Genomic DNA, 18,857 nt, shown 5'->3' on the forward strand with positions numbered 1-18,857 from the left:
GAGAGGCTTCCTGGTGAGAACCAGACTTAAAGAGCAGAGAGCCTGGACCAAGCGCCTCTATTGGCTGGCACTCTGCCCTCAACTTCTCTACCTGATAGCTAGACATGAAAACACCTTCTCCAGACGGGTGGGAGGGCTTTGGAAACTTGTCAAGTGTTTGTTACAGATGGGAAGTATTATTCCTGGGGTCTCTGGTCTAGGTGGAAGCCATCTGTTTCCTGCCTCGATGGCGGAAACATGGTTGTTTCTTCTTCAGAGGATGCCCTCTCCCTCTGTGGCCAGCCTAGAGCACCCTTCTAGGCTGGGAAGGCAGGTCAGCCCTCCCCAGCCCACTTCAAGTAGTGCTTGGGGCCTTGAGGAGTTTCCTTCCCCTATCCCCAGCTGCCCATTACATTTAACATATTTAACAGGATGTTCACCCCTGTAAAATGAGGGTGTCTAGTGGCACAGTGGAGCTTCCTACAGGCCTGTACCTTCTCCACTGGCTCGACTCTCAAATCCCACGAACTCTGCTCTGATTCTTCCCGGGAAGTGGCGGGTGGAAGAACCATAAAGATAATGGGCATAAAGTGCTGGGAGCTGTTTGCACAGAGCGTCCAGTTTGCAGGAACCCACGTGGTGCTCAGGCCATGGGCAGGCTCACACTGGGAAAGGCTGTAATGAAAGTGCTCAGCGGAAGTGCTCAGCTTCCAGTGAGATCAGCAGCTTTTAGTGCCCTGTTTTGCCTGAGGTGGGGCCCCGATGCTCACTCTTCTTTCCTCTCGTGGGAGAGCAGTGGTTTTCACAGCTTACACATCAGCATGGGTGGTGTAAATGGAACTCCACATTCTTGCCCATGAGTTGGCTGGTGCAACTCCTGCAAGGTAGGGTTACAGCAGGAGCTGAGATGAGAATGTGGGCAGCTCATGAAGTATGGTGTGTCCTTGCTCTAGATCTGTCTGCATTGCTCAGGCCCAACCGAGGGTGGCTCTTAAGAAGAACAACGTGTGGCCAGTACTCCATGTTCTGTGTTTCTAGGGCAGGATATGTACTCAAGCTGCCACATTCCTTGCCAGCACCCCTGGGACTGGTGCTGAGACATGCAGAGGCAGAGTGGGCGGGGAAGGGGTGCCTCATTGTCACCTCCTCCCTCCTTCTAGTCATTAGGAATGCTTCCCAAAGGGAAACCAAAGCCTAGATCTGCTTAGAAAGGCGGGACTAGGACCCAAGTGTCCTGGGCTCCCACCTTCTGCTTTTCACAGCCTTCCACTCTGCCGTTTGACACGAGCACCCTGAAGATGAGATGGGAAGAGCTGGGCTGGAGGTAAGTGAGTCATGCCCAGCCCTGTGCCTGTAGACCTTCATTCCTGCCAAGCCAGGGCCTCTGGTGTCCTTAGAGGATCAGAGGCAGAAAGACCAGGCCGGCTTCCAACAGGAAACCAAACTGTCCCCTCCCCATTACTAAGTGGCCTGGCCAAGCAAGGTCCTGAAGACAGAAGCCTTCTCCTCACCACTCTGGCTGGGTCTTCTCAGAGTTGTGCCCAGCCAGGGGCATGCTGGCCTCAGGCCATGGAGTCGCGGCAGAAGAGAAAGTGACCCTAAGGTCTTTGGAGAGATAGGTGGGCAAGATGAAGCTGTGTGTGGTCTGCTGGGATACTGGCTGTCTGTTGGGTTTTGGGTGTTGAGGCCTCATTGCCTTGGGGTATCTGAGTGGCAGTGATTTGGCCATAGGCTAGAAACGCTACAGAGGGCAATGGAACATAGACACAGGGCCCTGTGGGGAAATCAATCCTGCTTTGATGGCGGGGGGGCATGGAAGCACAGAGGACCTGTCACATATGGACTCACTGCCTGGGGGAGCACTTGGGAGCTGCGTTCCCACCTGTTTCATTACCTGCTCACTTCACTTCCGTGAGTCTTCCATTTGCAACATGGTGAAGCAATTCCCTCCACACAGAGCCATTGGGAGGATGAATGGGAGGAAGCAGAAAGGTGCCCAGCATGGTGCTTGGTAACCAGGAGTCCCCTTCTTTCCATTTGTTCATCCCTCTGCCTGCTGAGTGGCCAGCTGTCCAGGGACCTCTGGGATGGCAACCATGTTTTTTTTGTTGTTGTTTTTTTCTGAAACAGAGTCTCATTCTGTTGCCCACTCTGGAGTGCAGTGGCACTATCTCGGCTCACTGCAACCTCCGCCTCCCAGGTTCAAGCGATTCTCCTGTCTCAGCCTCCCGAGTAGCTGGGATTACAGGTGTGCACCAACACATCCGGCTAATTTATTTGTATTTTTGGTAGAGACAGGATTTCACCATGTTGGCCAGGCTGGTCTCGAACTCCTGACCTCAGGTGATCTGCCCATCTCAGCCTCCCAAAGTGCTGGGATTACAGGAGTGAGCCAACATGCCCAGCCAGACCATGCTTTTTTGATGACACCAAACAATGTCCAACAATGTCGACTGCTCCAGGCACTGTTAAAACTGAACTGTCTCCTTCAAAAAGGCTTCAGGCCATGCATGGTGGCTCATGCCTATAATCCCAGACTTTGGGAGGCCTAGGAGGGAGGATTGCTTGAGCCCAGCAGTTCAAGACCAGCCTGGGCAATATAGAAAGACCCTGTCTCTACAAACAAGTGAAAAAATTAGCCAGGCCTGTAGTCCCAGCTACTCAGGAGGCTGAGGTAGGAGGATAACTTGAGGCCAGGAGGTTGAGGCTGCAGTGAGCTCTGATCACACCACTGCACTCCAGCCCAGATGACAGAGCAAGACCCTGTCTCAAAAAACAAAACAAAACAAAACAAAAAAACAAAAAGGCTTCTCACATCCCTGAGGACCTGGCAGAGGGGGAATCTTCTTAGAACCAAAGGGGTGTGTGTGTGTGTGTGTGTGTGTGTGTGTGTCTGTCTGTGTGGTGTGGGCAGGGAGTGTCCTTCCATACAATGAACAAGCTGTTGCTGGACCAGGGATCCCTCCTTGGCTGGGGCCTCATGTGCCCAGGAGTGTCAGCTAGGCCTGGCTTGGGGAGACCTTCTCAGGCAGCAGAACAACAGCCTGAACGATGAGCCTGGCTTGAGGCCCTGGAGCCACTCAGCGGCCTCACATTCCCTGTCATTACTCTTTAATCCTCTCCACGCCTTAGGAGAGAAAGCAAATCTGAGTCACCCGCTCAGTAGATTAGAAAGCTGTGGCTTGACAGGTTGTGACAGCCACAACCACACTCACACACCAAAGCAGCAGAACCCAACCTGGGGCCGTGGCCAGTCTGTGTCCAGGGGAGCCATCTGTGCGCTGTCCTCCCAAGCACAGCTGACACATCCTGAGCTCACCTCTTACTGCTGGGGCTGGTTGGTGGTTTTGCTGAAGTTGCTTGAGACAAAAGGACTTGGAAGAGAAGGTCGTGCGTTTCTCCCCTTCCCCTCCACTCTGGGCAGGGAGCCCAGAACCAGGTTCTGCTGAAGGACATCTCGTGTCACGGGAGCAGGGAAGGTGGAAGGCTAGGATTCCCACCCGGCCCCCACCTAGATTCCAAGGGGCTGAGCCAAGGCAAAGGAAGGGGACTTGGCCTAGCCAGGCCCAGGCCTCACACTCCATGGAGGGGCTCCTTGGGGCCCTGGCCCAGGCACATGCATACAGCTTGTGCTGCATGGAGCGGCCAGGGAGGAAGGGACAGGAAGCCCCTGGCCTGGATCACAGAGCTACCAAGTGGAGGAGCAGAAGGAGCCCCAGTCCCAGTGCCCTCTTGTGTGTCTGGGGAGGGAACCCAGACCATCACAGCCGTGATCTGTTCCCAGAGACAGGGACAGAGGAGGGGAAGTGAGTGGGAAGGGCAGGCTTTCCGACTCAGTCCTATCCCAGGTCCTGGTGTCCCTGTGACTCTGCCCACTTCCCCTGGGAGTTACCTTTGAACCCAGCTCTGACCCAGAGGCTGCCATTGAAGGCTCATCTTGGACTAAGCCCAACCTGCCTTTTCCAGTGAGGCTCCCTTCCCACATGCTCTGCTCCCACTCAGGGGTTATTTGTGTGTGGGGAGGGGAGATGTGTCAGATGCCCTTGAAGTTTTTACAAAATACACATGCCTGGCTTTTCTGCCCCATCTCACCCCAGCTCGGCTAAGAACCATTGCTGTGGCAAATCAAACATGCCCTGGACTGTCTGAGCCACTGCCTCTCCCCATCCCAGTCCTGGTCCTTATCTCTATCCTCATCTGTTCATCTTCCTGCCCTTCAAAGCCCAATTCAAATGCTACCTCCTTGATGAAGCCCTCCCTGGATCTCAGCCAGATGAGATCTTAACAGCCTTGAATGCCCTTAACACATTGTCTCTCTCTTCTGCTAGAGAGTGAGCTCATCCTTTCACTTTTCTAGTGTTCCTTGAGTGCCAGTCACACAGAGACCCTTCAGTAATTCATGGGGAAGGGGATGGGTAAACAAGGAAATGGCTTAATGACAATAGCTTGAAAAACATCATAACATTCTGTGAAAATAGCAATACAAAGCTCTGTGAGACATTCTGGCAAGAATGCTAGTAAAGCTGAATGTGTATATGCTTCATGACCAATGGTTTCACATCTAGGTATATATTACCTAGAGAAACTCACACATGTGTTCAAGGAAACAGCTCTAAGGGTATCTAGGGCAGCAATGCTTGAAATGCAAAAAAAAGAGGTCTTGGCTGGACTCTGTGGCTCACACCTGTAATCCCAGCACTTTGGGAGGCCCAGGTGGGAGGATTGCTTGAGCCCAGGAGTTTAAGACCAGCCCTGGCAACATAGCAAGACCCTGTATCTACTAAAAAAAAAATTAGCCAGGTAGGGTGGTGTATACCTGTAGACCCAGCTACTTGGGAGGCTGAGGTGGGAGGATTGCTTGAGCCCAGGAGTTTGAGGTTTCAGTGAGCCATGATCACGCCACTGCACTACAGCATGGGCAACCAAACAGAAAAAAAAAAAAAGAGAGACCTCAACCTCAATATCTGCAATAATAGAATAATGAATAAAACTGTGATACTGTGGCCGAGCGCGGTGGCTCAAGCCTGTAATCCCAGCACTTTGGGAGGCCGAGACGGGCGGATCACGAGGTCAGGAGATCGAGACCATCCTGGCTAACATGGTGAAACCCCGTCTCTACTAAAAAATACAAAAAACTAGCCGGGCCAGGTGGCGGGCGCCTGTAGTCCCAGCTACTTGGGAGGCTGAGGCAGGAGAATGGCGTAAACCCGGCAGGCGGAGCTTGCAGTGAGCTGAGATCCGGCCACTGCATTCCAGCCTGGGCGACAGAGCGTGACTCCGTCTCAAAAAAAAAAAAAAACAAAAAAAACTGTGATACTATGCAGCAGTTAAACTATGTGTAATTGGGGAATTTTATTTTGTATAAATTATACCGTAGCAAAGCTGATATATATGTACATACACATACGGATACATTCTGTATTAACATGAATAAATTTCAAAAACAGTGTTGTAAAAAAAGGAAATTTCAAAATAATACCATTAGTGAAACTTTAATTTTCTTTCTTTCTTTTTTTTTTTTTTTTGAGACAGGGCCTTACTCTGTTGCCCAGAGTGGAGTGGTGCGATCTTGACTCATTGCTGCCTCCACCTCTCAGGCTCAAGCGATCCTTCCACCTCAGCCTCCCGAGTAGCTGGGACTGTAGGTGCACACCACCACACCCGGCTAATTTTTTTTTTGTATTTTTGTAGAGATGAGTTTTTGCTACGTTTCCCAGCCTGGTCTCAATTCCTGGGCTCAAGTGATCCACCCACGTGGGCCTCCAAACATGCTGGGATTACAGGTGTGAGCCACTGTGCCTGGCTGAAGATTTAATTTTCACAAAAATCACAAAACAGTACTAGCTATGATTTATGGATTTACTAATTTCTCTTACAATGCCTACCAAGCTGATGCTTGTAGTGCTTTGGAGAGAGTAGGAGCTGAGACTGAAAGAGGAAAAGGAAGGGCTTCTAACCTGTCAGTAACACTTCATTTAACAAAGAATAGCTGAAGCAAAAATGACAGAATGTTTACATTTGTTAATTCAATTGGTTTAAATGAATTGTTCGAAGTTGAAGAAAAGTAATCTAAGATGTCTATGGAAAGGTGCCGACATCTCCCTGGGGAGTCAGGAAAGGGTCCAAGAGGAGGTGATAGCTGGGTGTGAAGGACTCGGGGAACTGGCAGGTTTCACTGGGGTGGGGGAGTTGGGAAAAGCAGCCGTGGGGGCTTAAAGCCAGGGAATACCTGTGCCGGCTCTTTGCACGTCCGAAATGTTTGTTGACTGACTTTGTATCAAGCTGTGCCTCGGCTGCCCTCTCATCCCCTTCTCTGATTTCAGCTGTTCTATTTCTGAGTTGTGTACATAGTAAATAGAGTCCTGGGGGAAAAATCATGTGTCATTTTATGATTTTTTAGAGATGAGATAATCTAATGGGGGTTAGGAGAGGATTGAGGCAAATATACAAAATTGAACATTAAAATGGGGAAATAGCCGCTGATACAGAGAAAATAGAAAGAATTATTGTTATTGTTGTTGTTGTTGTTATTATTATTATTATTATTATCATTATTGGTACTGTGTTTGGCCATATGTAAATCCACTTGAAAACCAGCTGAAACTGATGATTTTCTGGGAAAATGTAAATCATCATTTTGACATCAGGAGAGGTAGAAAATCCCAACAGACCAATAATCACTGAAGAAACTGAGTTTTCATAAAATTCTCCTCCAAGAAAATTAAGGTTCAGATTACTTCTAGTTTCTATCAAATCTCCAAGGCACAGATAATGCCAATGTTATTTAAACTGCACCAACTACACCAAATCACAGAGAAGGAGAGATTCTAAATTATTCTATGAAGTACGAACAGCATGGATACCAAATCTTGTCAAAGACAGCACAAAAGGAGAAAAATGACTAAACAATCTTATGAATAGTAGTGCAAAATTCATAAATAGCAACAAATGGACTCACACAGCATTATGTTACAAAAATGAACATACCACAAGCAAGTGGGGCTATATTCCAGAAATATAGATTCCATAGTAGAAAAACTGTTAATGTAATTGAACAAACTAATAGCTCGAAAGAAATAAAAAATCATACAAGCAACTTCATAAGTGCCAAAAATGTCTAAAATGCATTCGATAAAATTCAACATGTCTCTGATTTTAACTCCTATGTCATAGGAATAGATGGATATTGCTTAACATGATTTTGTGTATGCCTGTGTGTGCGTGTGTGTGTGTGTATTCAGACATAAACACACAAGGAAAGAATGACCCCCATGACTGTAATTCTTTAATACTACTCTAGGAGTACATGCCAACACAAATTTTGAAAATATAAGTTAAAAAAGTGCTAAATGTATCAAAATTGTAGACGATAAGATTGATGACCTGGAGAAAAAGGAACAAGATTGTCAACTGAAAAAAAACTACAAATAATAAAAGAATATACCAACATGATTGGTAATAACTATTAGAAACAAAAATATATAGCTTGTCTGTATATAAACAGACTTTAACTTTTTAAATATAATGGAAGAAATTTAAAATATCAGTAAAAGTGCTAAAATAACCAGTACTAAGTCTAACCAGAGGTGGCAGGAGCAGCTCTTAAGACTACTTCATTCTTGGTTCCCTGGCACTTGGAACAGGGCCTGACACATAGTAGTAGACATTTGTCAAATGATGGAACTGCTTCCCAGATTGATAAACAAAGCACACTTAATATGCAATAATAATAATAGTAAACACCACCATATAGTAGTGGCCGCTGTCCTGTTCTTTACCTGTAGCCTAAGGGGTGATCTGTCCTGGAGAATGTTCCGTATGTGCTTGAGATAATGTATATTCTGCTGCTGTTTGAAGGAGTTTTTTGCATATGTCTATTAGGTCCAATTGGTCTATAGTGTTGTTCAAGTTCTCCATTTTCTTTTCTCTCCTTCCTTCCTTCCTTCCTTTCTCTTTCTTTCTTTCTTTCTTTTCTTTTTCCTTCCTTCCTTCCTTCCTTCCTTCCTTCCTTCCTTCCTTCCTTCCTTCCTTCCTNTTCCTTCCTTCCTTCCTTCCTTCCTTCCTTCCTTCCTTCCTTCCTTCCTTCCTTCCTTCCTTCCTTCCTTCCTTCCTTTCTCTCTTTCTGTCTTTCTCTCTCTCTCTCTCTCTCTCTTTCTCTTTTTATTTCTTTCTTGTTTCGCTCTTATTTCCCAGACTGGAGTGCAATGGCATGATCTCGGCTTACCGCAACCTCCACCTCTTGGGTTCAAGTGATTCTCCTGCCTCAGCCTCCCGAGTAGCTGGGATTACAAGCATGCGCCACCACACCTGGCTAATTTTGTATTTTTAGTAGAGATGGGGTTTCTCCATGTTGGTCAGGCTGGTCTTGAACTCCCGACCTCAGGTAATCCACCTGCCTCAGCCTCCCACAGTGCTGGGATTACAGGTGTGAGCCACCGTGTCCTGCCTAGTTCTCCATTTTCTTATTGATCTTCTGTCTGGTTGTTCTATCCATTATTGAAAGGAGTACTGAAATCTCCAATTATTACTGCAGTGTTGTCTATTTCTCCCTTCAGTTTTGTCAATATTGCTTCATATATTTGGGTGCTCTGCTGTTAGGTGCATATGTATTTGTAATTGTTATATGTTCCTGGTGAATTGACCCTTTATCATTATGTAATAGCCTCCTTTGTCTTTTGTGGCAGCTTTTGACGGATACAAATACTGCCATCCTTGCTCTCTTTTGGTTACCATGTGCATGGAATGACTTTTTCCATCCTTTCACGGTCCACTTATGTGAGCCTTTACATCTAAGGTTGAACCTCTTGTGGGCAGCATATATTAGCTGCCTCTTTCTACACCCCTTACCTGTAATAACTCATTTAATCCTCACAGTAACTCCATGCAGATGGCGTTATTGTTATCTCCATTTTTAGATGAGGAACCTGAGGCACAGAAAGGGTAGGCAGCGTATCCCAGGTCCAGTAGAGTGGAAATTTGAACCAAGCACTCGACTCTGAGTTTATGCTCTTTGTATCCATCCTCCTTCATAGTCAAATTGGAACTTTGAATTTAGAGGGAGGATTGTTGGGTAGGGGAGCAGGAAATGGATTATTCAAACATGACTTTGGGACAACTGTGTAGCCCCTTGAAAAAAATAATAAAGTTGAGCCCTACCACAATCCCTGCATCAAAATAAATTCTGGAGGTGGCAAATATATTTTAAAAAGAAAGAAGAAAGCCAGGTGTGGTGGTGCGTGCCTGCAGTCGCAGCTACTTGGGAGGCTGAGGCAGGAGAATCACTTGAGCCCAGGAGTTCAAGGCTGCAGTGAGCTATGATTGTGTCACATAAGTACTCTAGCCTGGGCAACAGAGTGGGGCCCTGCCTCAAAAAAGAATAAGACAAAGACGAAGGAGGAGGAAGAAGAGGAGGAAGAGGAGGAAGAAGAGGAAGAGGAGGAGGAGGACGAGGAGGAGGAACAACAACCACCACAACAACAGGAGGAAGGAGAAGAAGAAGAAAAGGAGAAAGAAACCTTCAAGTCCTTTTCCTCAGCTGCCGCGAAGGTGCTCCGTCCTTCCGAGGAAGTTAAGGCTGCGTTGGGGTGAGGCCCTCACTTCATCCGGTGACTAGCACCGCGTCCGGCAGCGCCAGCCCCACACTTGCCCGCGCTGTGGCCTCCGTCTCCGAGCTCGCCTGCATCTACTCGGCCCTCATTCTGCACGACGATGAGGTGTCTGTCACGGAGTATAAGATCAAGGCCCTCATTAAAGCAGCCGGTGTAAATGTTGAACCTTTTAGGCCTGGCTTGTTTGCAAAGGCCCTGGCTAATGTCAACATTGGGAGCCTCATCTGCAATGTAGGGGCTGGTGGACCTGCTCCAGCAGCTGGTGCTGCACCGGCAGGAGGTCCTGCCCCCTCCACTGCTGCTGCTCCAGCTGAGGAGAAGAAAGTGGAAGCAAAGGAAGAAGAATCCGAGGACTCTGATGATGACATGGCCTTTGGTCTTTTTGACTAAATCTCTTTTATAACGTGTTCAATAAAAAGCTGAACTTTAGAAAAAAAAAAGAAAAAAAAAGAAACCTGCAAGAATACAAGTGGAGGCCGGGCGCGGTGGCTCAAGCCTGTAATCCCAGCACTTTGGGAGGCCGAGACGGGCGGATCACGAGGTCAGGAGATTGAGACCATCCTGGCTAACATGGTGAAACCCCGTCTCTACTAAAAAATACGAAAAAACTAGCCAGGTGAGGTGGCGGGCGCCTGTAGTCCCAGCTACTCGGGAGGCTGAGGCAGGAGAATGGCGTAAACCCGGGAGGCGGAGCTTGCAGTGAGCCGAGATCGCGCCACTGCACTCCAGCCTGGTCGACAGAGCGAGACTCCGTCTCAAAAAAAAAAAAAAAAAAAAAAAAGAATACAAGTGGAAAATATGGGCAAATACTTTCATGATTCTCAAATGGGAAAGGCTTTTTAAGCAAGTCCCAAGGATGCTATAAATAAAGTCAAAAAGAGATGAATGACAATTTGCAATACACATGACAAGAAGTCAGTTGCCTTAATTTAGAAAAACTTCTTTAAAAATCAATAAGAAATTAGAAAGGATGGATGCAGACAAGTCACAGAAAAATAAGTGCAAAGGCCAATCAGTCAATAAACATGAAAACATGTCTGTCTTTTTTGACAACTGAATTACAAATTGAAACAAGATACCATTTTTAAACTCACTGTAAAAATCCAACAGTCTGATCATGCACACTGTGTGAGGGTGGAGAAAAACAGGCACTCATGAGTTTCTGGGGCAGAGAAAACTGGTTCACCCTCATTGGAGGACAATTTGGCAATATCTGTCAGAATGTTAGGTTCACGTAAGTTTTGACCCAGGGATATCCTCTAGCTGGCATCATACATGTGCACAAAGATATAGAGTCAAAGATGTAGGCTGGGCGAGATGGCTCACGGCTGTAATCCCAGCACTTTGGGAGGCTGAGGCAGGCAGATCACCTGAGCCCAGGAGTTTAAGACCAGCCTAGGCAACAAAGTGAGACTTCATCTCTACAAAAATTAAAAAAAAAAAATTTAGGCCGGGTGCGGTGGCTCATGCCTGTAATCCCAGCACTTTGGGAGGTCGAGGCGAGCGGATCACCTGAGGCTGGGAGTTCTAGAGCAGCGTGACCAACATGGAGAAACCCCGTCTCTACTGAAAATACAAAATTAGCCGGGCTTGGTGGCGCATCCCTGTAATTCCAGCTACTTGGGAAGCTGAGGCAGGAGAATCGCTTGAACCTGGAGGCAGAGGTGGCAGTGAGCTGAGATGGCGCCATTGCACTCCAGCCTGAGCAACAAGAGTGAAACTCCATTTTTTAAAAAAAAAAAAATTAGCCGGGCATGGTGGTGGGTGCCTGTGGTTCCAGCTACTTGAGAGGCGGAGGTAGAAGGATCGCTTGAGCCCAGGAAGTTGAGGCCGCAGTGAGCTGGGGTTGTACCACTGCACTCCAGCCTGGGCAACAGAGTATGACGCTGTCTCAAAACAAACAAACAAGAAAAAACAAAGATATTCATTACAGAGTATGACGCTGTCTCAAAACAAACAAGAAAAAACAAAGATGTTCATTACAGCTTTGCTTGTGCAGCAAAAAATGTAGAAATAACCTAAATATCAATCAACAAGGACAGATTCACAGAAATTGTAGTGCATTGGTTCAGTGGAACACTAGGAGCTATTAAAAGAATGGAGGAATCTGTCTGTGTGGTATGCAGAGATGTGTGATGTATGTTAATTAGCAAAGCAAATGTAAGTACAGGGAATATGTTCCTGGTTGGGTTTAAAATAAAGATGCAGGCATAGATAGACGTGTGTGTGTCTGTGTGTGTGTGTGTATGTATGTTCATATTTCTGGAAAAACTTCTCAGGAAAATTTAGGAAATGACGATATTTATGTTGGAGAGTGGGATATAGGTCTGAGATGTCCCTACATCCATCCATGCCATGTTTCTTTTTTCTTTCTTTTTTTTGTTTTTGGAGACAGGGTCTTGCTCTGTCACACATGCTGGGGTGCAGTGGTGCTATCATGACTCACTGCAGCCTCGACCTGCTGGGTTTAAGCAATCCTCCCACCTCAGCTTCCCGAGTAGCTGGGACTACAGGCGGACATCACCACACCCAGCTAATTTGGTGGGTTTTTTTTGTACTTTTTGTGGAACTGGGTTTTGGCCGTGTTTCCAAGGCTGGTCTCTAACTTGTAGGCTCAAGTGAACCTCCCACCTTGGCCTCCCAAAGTGCCAGGATTACAGGTGTGAGCCACCATACCCAGCCTAGATTTCATTTTCATTGTGTATTATTTTGAATGGTTTGATTTTTTTCCCCTAAGCATGTTATTTTCAGAATTTAAAGAGCATACTTAAAGCCGGGCAGGGTGGCATGTGCCTGTAATCCTAACTACCTAGGAGGAGGAGGCAGGAGGACCATTTGAGCCCAGGCATTGAAGACCAGCCTGGGCAACAGAGTGAGACCCCATCTCAAACAAAACAAAACAAGAATATTTAAGAAGAAACAAATTATAAGGGGGATAATACCAGTTAAAATGTCTCACCCTGAGCTTTGTTTTTAAATTCGTTTCTCAGTGGTTCACCTCTTCTTGCATTCACAATTTCAGATGTGGGCGGGCCCAAGAGATCACAGCCAATCTTTATTTTGTCCGTGAGGAAAATGAGAGCTAGAGAGGGTTTAGCAAGCTGCTGGGGCTCCCTGGCTAGCCTGACTGCAGAGACCAGGCTCCTGTGATGCTGCTTTCAGGAAACGGACCGATGATCCCTTTATGTGGATTATAAAATCATCCTTGGACTTGTCTGCCCTTTCCCAGTGTATCGTCCACTGAGTCTTACTTCATGGGTACCCATGTGGGGAACTTGTTAAAATGTAGGTTCCCAAACACCTTCCTGGAGATTCAGGTTCAGTGGGTCAAGGCAGGGCCCTTCCACCTGCGTTTCAGCAAGGCCTCCCCCTCCTCCCGCAGATGATTCTGAAGTGGGTGATGTCTGTGACCCCTTTGACCTCCCCCAGCTCAGCCCTGCTGGCGTCTGTGCATCTAGGCTGAACACCCCCACACCAGCAAGGGAAAATGGGGTGCTCTAGCTTAGCAGGGGAAGTGACAGCTGGTGCCTGGGCTCCCAGTGCAGTGCTCTCCCCATGGCCCCCTCCTCACAGCTCATGCTCTGCTGGGTTGAATGGTAGCCCCTAGCTCACCCACCCAGGCGTGGGCACTGGCTGGCCTGGATTTGGAACTGGGGCAGGCTGGGGGTCGTGGATGCTTCCGGAGTACCCCTCACTCCATTGGAGCTCCCCAAGGCAGGCCTTGTGGGAGATACTGACAAGCACATTGGAGCTGGGAGGGGCTTGGCCAGCTTGGGCTTGGGGAGGAGCTGCAAGGAGGCCAGGGAGGACTGGGATGCACGCCCACCTGCCCTGAAAGGGTTCTGTTGTCCCTGTGCCATAGATCCTTGGAGGAGCCTCCCTCAGGGTCAGGAATCAAGCGGGGACACGGCTGAGCCACTCAGAAGCACCTTTTCCTGGGGACTGATCAAGAGGAGGGAAGGTCCTATAACAGCCCAGGGGCCACGGGGGGCCTGAGCCCCAAACCTCAGCTGCTGTTCCAGGTAGGTGCCCCTGGCATCATCCCATCACCCATCAGGGCTAAGCCCTAGCACCAGCTCCCCACCTTGAGCCTAGGAAATGTGGCCATCCTGGCCGCCCCATGGCCTGCAGCTCTCCAGCCAGCACTTGGGCAAAGGCCCTCCCTAAGCCCTCCTAAACCCACAACCTGCCAAGAGAGGGGCAGGAACGGCCTAACCCCATTCCGAAGGGCGCTGTCCCAGGTGACCCTGCCCATGAGGTCTGGGAAGGGGCGGAAGATGCTCTGGTTTTGGTTAGGATGTCCTCTGTCCCCTAGAAATTCCCCTGGGGCTGAGCTGCTAGCTGGGCCCCCGGTGGTTCTTGCCCAGCTGACTCTGGTTTGGGGCAAGCCCAGAATCCAGCCAGGCATGGCTCTTCCAAGAGTTCCCTGACTCTTGACACTTTTTCCTCTAGGAAAGGATTAAGACAGATGGTATCTTCATAGACTACTAGAGCTGGGGATCTTAGAGGTAGAATCCAACCGCAATCTCTTTTTACTTCTCAAGCATTACTTATATCAATAGTGTAGTTTCCAATGTTGTGGTTGAACATCTCAGAGGAATCAGGTGTAATCTTGTCAAAACAGCGTGGGAAGCCCTTTGGCTTTGGACAGCCCTTCCTGGGCTCATTGGCCTCCCTTTGCCCCTCAGTCCAGCCTGTGCCCCACACTCCTCTTCCTCTCCTTCCACCTTCCCAGTTACCTCCAGCAACTCCTTCCCCCTTTGCAAAAGGAACATTGACAGTGGCTGGACGTTCCAAGCTAGAAGGTATTGAAGCTAGGTTAGCATCTAAGTGAGGCTTTCTTCCCTATTTAAGTAAGTAAATACATTAATAAATAAATCTTTGAGGAAGGATTAGAGAGTCCGGGAAGCTTTCCAGAGGAAGCTCTAACTGTGATAAGACTTCTCTATTTGAGAGTGTCTCAAATCTCTCTTACATGAAAGAAGATATTATCCTGCATGGGGTGTTGGCCAAGAACATCGTGATTGTTGCTGTTATTGACAAAAGTAATCTTAGATATAGTTCTTTACGTCCCCTTTATAATTTCCTAGTCCTTTCTTGGGAGAGCCCTCCAGCGCAGGGAACCTTAGCTACAGGCAGTGTGTCACTTCTGTTCCTCTGGCCATTCCCAGGCCCCAGCCCTATGCCAGACTGTTGTTCAAGATTACTAGAAGAGGGGCCAGGCGTGGTGGCTCATGCCTGTAATCCCAGCACTTTGGGAGGCCGAGGCGGGCGGATCACGAGGTCAGGAGATCAGGACCATCCTGGCTAACACAGTGAAACCCCGTCTCTACTAAAAATACAAAAAATTAGCTGGGCGCGGTGGTGGGCACCTGTAGTCCCAGCTACTTGAGAAGCTGAGGCAGGAGAATGGCGTGAACCCGGGAGGCGGAGCTTGCAGTGAGCGGAGATCGCCGGGATGGGGAGCTTGCAGTGAGCGGAGATCGCGCCACTGCACTCCAGCCTGGGCGACAGAGGGAGACTCCGTCTCAAAAAAAAAAAAAAAAAAAAAAGATTACTAGAAGAGGCAGCGGTGGAGCCAGATGGGTTCACATCCCAGCTCAATCACCTACTGGCCTCGTCATCTCTATGTATTTCTGTCTCTTCATCTGCAAAATAGGGTTAACAATAGTACGCTAGGGTGAAGATTAACTATGGTAATATCTGTAAAGTGCTTGAAACAACATCTAGCACCCAATAAGTGCTTAACACATTAGATCTGATCATTGCAAAAGTCTGTTCTCTCCCAGCCATAGTCTGCTGCCTGGTCAACCTCCCTAAGGCACAGTGCAGACATCCAAGTCCCTGGCTCTACAACCATCCGTGGCTCCCCATTGCCTAGTTAATGACTATGCTCTAACTTCACTTTAAGGGCTTGAAGGCAGAGACAGATATTGTTTGCCTTGCATGTAATAAGGAATCAGTAATGTTTGTTGGGAGAGGGTTTCTATCCTCAGGGTGGGTGAACTGAGTCCCTAAGGAATGGAAGTGCAGTCGCCTACAGCCAACATCTGGGGGTTTGATCCAAGCTCTTCTACCTCCCCAACCATAGCCTGGCCAGGAGCAGACCTGGATATGGGGCCCTGGATCCACACACAAGGCTAGGGATAGTTTCCCTTGGATCCACTGGGTCTGCAAATGCAGTGAGCCCTATTTTGGGCTCCAGCCTTGGTCCACATCAGAGTCAAGAGAGGACACTTGGCCATTGCCCAGACAGACAGTGACCGCAGTTATAATGTGTACTCTCTGATGAGTTCAGGCCAGGCAGCAGACTTGACATCATGGTCCTCATTCATCGTGGGGCTGTGGCCAAAATCTTGGCTCCCATGGCTCAAGTGGGAAGCCTGAGGCCAGCAGAGACTGCCTATGATCTGGCATCTTGGACAGAGAACTCAGCTAGCTCCATCCTGCATCTCAGCCCCTATGGTGGAAGAGAGGCCACACACTATGGAGGAACAAGCCCTGGGCTGGGGCAGGACAGAACAGCGTTTGAGACCAGCCTCCTCATCTGGTGGAGAGACCTCAACCGTGTCAATGAACTTCTCTATTTTCCCATCTGTGAAATGGGGAAGATAACACCTGCTTCGTAGAGTCGGGGTGACGGCAAAATGGTGCAAAATGCCCAGAGCCACTGCATGCATGGAGTGGGCACTTGGGAATTTGCAGCGATTCTGATCAGACCATCAAAGTTGTTCTCCAGGTTGCCGAGTGGAGCTGTTTCAGTCCTGACTTCCAGCTTTCCTTAGGTGGGGAAATTGTCCTCGCCTGGCCTCCGCGCTGAGATAAAGGAAAATAGTGGTGGTTTTGGCAGAAGCAGGAAACAGTTCAAATGTTTCCAGACTCCTGGCAAGGGTGGGAAGTGCGGGAGGGAAGCAGCGCAGCTCTGCCTGGTTTTCTCAGAGATTTTTCCACTTGGAGGCTCAGTGCTGCCAAGCCCAGAAAGCCAGCAGTAAAGGGACAGGAAGGGGGCAAATCAGAGCATGCTGGTTCCTGCAAGATGGTATTTTTCTCTTTATCCACTTGAAAAATGAACAAATCTATTGGGATTCCAGGCACTGGACTAGGCAGCAGCAAGTAAAACAGACATGACCCTGCCCTCAGGGGGCTTTCATTCAAATGGAGCAGATAATAAACAGCGTATTATGGATGATGTATGTTAGAAGGAGATAAATGCAATGGGGGGAAAAACACAGAGAAGGAAAGGGAAGGCAATCAGGAGTGCCAGAGGAGCTGTGTTATTAAATAGGATGGTCAGGACAGACCTCACTGGAAAGGCAACATTTGAGACACACAGATTGTTTGCTCCCCTTGGGGATTCCTGAGAGGCCCGGGGGCTCAGAATCAAGGCCAAGTGCCTTTCATGAGATCCTGGGATAGGAGCAAAATCTAGAAGCTCTTCTAGTCCCAGCCCAGATAATGTCATGCCCTTTCTCCGAGACCTTCAATAGCTTCCCACTGCCTATACAATCAAGTGCAAATCATTCAACTGAGATTCAGGGCCTCATGATCTGGTCCCAACTTGCCTGTTATCTCACCAGACCCTTCTCACCCCACTTCTTCAGCCAAGCTAGTCTGCCTGTCATTTCTGGAACAGTCCACTGTTTCCCACTTCCTCTCATTTGTCCCTCTGCCCGGACTATCCTTGATCCCACTGGTTTCTGTCAGTATAGATATCTCACCCACCCTCCAAATGCCACCTCTCCGAGGCCTTCCCTGACCCCTGGGGCTGTGGTCTCTGAGCCCTACAACTTGGCTTGTTCCTTTCTCAGCGTGTGGCTCTTACTCTGCCTTGGGTGTAGGTACTGGTTTTCCTGTCTTGTGTCTCTACCTGGCTGGAAGTGCTCTGGGCAGGGCCTGGGCTCCTTCACCTCCAGCAGGTGTGGGACTCAGTGAACGCTGGCTGAACTGTGTCCCTGCTCAAAGGCTTCCAGCGACACTGTGACAAGCCAGGCCCACTCAGGCAACGAAGGCAGAAGTGGAGGCAGGCAGGAAAGGAGAGAGGAGACTAAAATGTAGGTGAGAGATGATGGAGGAGCTGGTGAGGGACGAGGAGAGAGAAATCCCCACTGTACTTTTTCCAGAGAGGCAGATTGTCGCAGACAGAAGGAGGGATCCCTCTCTTCCCCCAGAAATAGCTAGTACTCCCTTCAGTCTCCCAGGCCAGTGCTTCCTTGTGTCTAACTGAAATACCTCTTGCTGCAGCTGCAGTTCACTTTCTCTTTTTCCATCATCTGGCTTCAGGTCACCATTCAAGTCCTCATTCAGCCTGGATCATTGTGGCTTTCCTGATCCCCTACCCAAAGGGCAGGAGCAAGGTCAGAGGAGGCTGGCTCCTGCCCTGGAGCTTGTACTCTAGTTAAGGAGGCTATGGTGATCCCCAGAGCCACATGGAGACTGCTAGGGAGCTAAGATGTGGGGCCACCGTGAGTCATGGAGGTTGTGCCAGCCAGCACCCCTCAGCCTCTCAGCACAGCCTCCCTGCAGGGCTAACCTTCATCACAAACAAACCTGTGAATAGAGAGCTCCCACTAGTGTAGCAGGGATTCTCAGGCTCCTCATGGCCCCCAGGCCCTGTGAGGCCCTGTGAGCCAGACCCACATCCTCTGCTATCTGCCTCCCACCCATCACTGGACCAGCTGTACTCAGAGAGCACACGAGGCAGCCAATGTGACTCCAGCCCTATTTAAACAGATGGTGCCAGAGCCCAGAAACAGGCTTCAACCTGGTCCCCGTCCCGGCTCTGCTGCCCCTGAGGGGTGGTGCATTTCCATCCAGGGGACCTGAACTAGGCTCACATCTTGTCCTGCCCCCGCTCCCCATCTGCCTCTCGGCTGGCTTTTATGCATGCCAAGGTCTCCTCCTGGACCGTTCTGCCCTGTTCTCCACAGGGTAGGAGGCCCATGTGTCCTCAGGCTAGGAATGTGATGCCTTGAGGCCAACTGGCTAGGTTCAAATCTCACTAAGAACAGTGGTTCCCATCTTGGTGGTGATGCGAGGACAGAGGTGCTCTTGTGCTTCCAGAGTCTTAGCACAGCCCCTGGCAGGTAATAAGGGTCATAAGTACTCAGTTCAATTGATCTAGTGCTGTTTTTTTTTTGTTTGTTTTTTTTTGTTTGTTTGTTTTTTGGTGACAGTTTAATAAAGCGTTCATAAAATGTTCCCAATAGGCTGGCTAAGAGCAAGGTAGTCGAGAGAAAACCAAGTGGGAAGTGTTCTGTGGTCACATCCACA

At 48.7% G+C, this 18,857-nt stretch overlaps 1 protein-coding gene across 2 annotated transcripts in view; it reads left to right on the top strand.

Moving 5' to 3' along the window:
- Nucleotides 1-18,857, top strand: part of TMEM63C (transmembrane protein 63C) — an 84,171-nt gene that overhangs the window by 9,403 nt on the left and 55,911 nt on the right. Inside the window, exon 2 of one of the 2 annotated variants that reach the window (XM_025391471.1) lies at nt 13,450-13,609. The exons of the other annotated variant lie outside the window; for it this stretch is intronic. The gene's annotated coding sequence lies outside the window, so the exon portion shown is untranslated. The remainder of the gene's footprint in view (nt 1-13,449; nt 13,610-18,857) is intronic. 2 annotated transcript variants of the gene reach the window in all.

Source organism: Theropithecus gelada, chromosome 7b (genome assembly GCF_003255815.1).
Source record: "Theropithecus gelada isolate Dixy chromosome 7b, Tgel_1.0, whole genome shotgun sequence".
Lineage (NCBI taxonomy): Eukaryota > Metazoa > Chordata > Mammalia > Primates > Cercopithecidae > Theropithecus > Theropithecus gelada.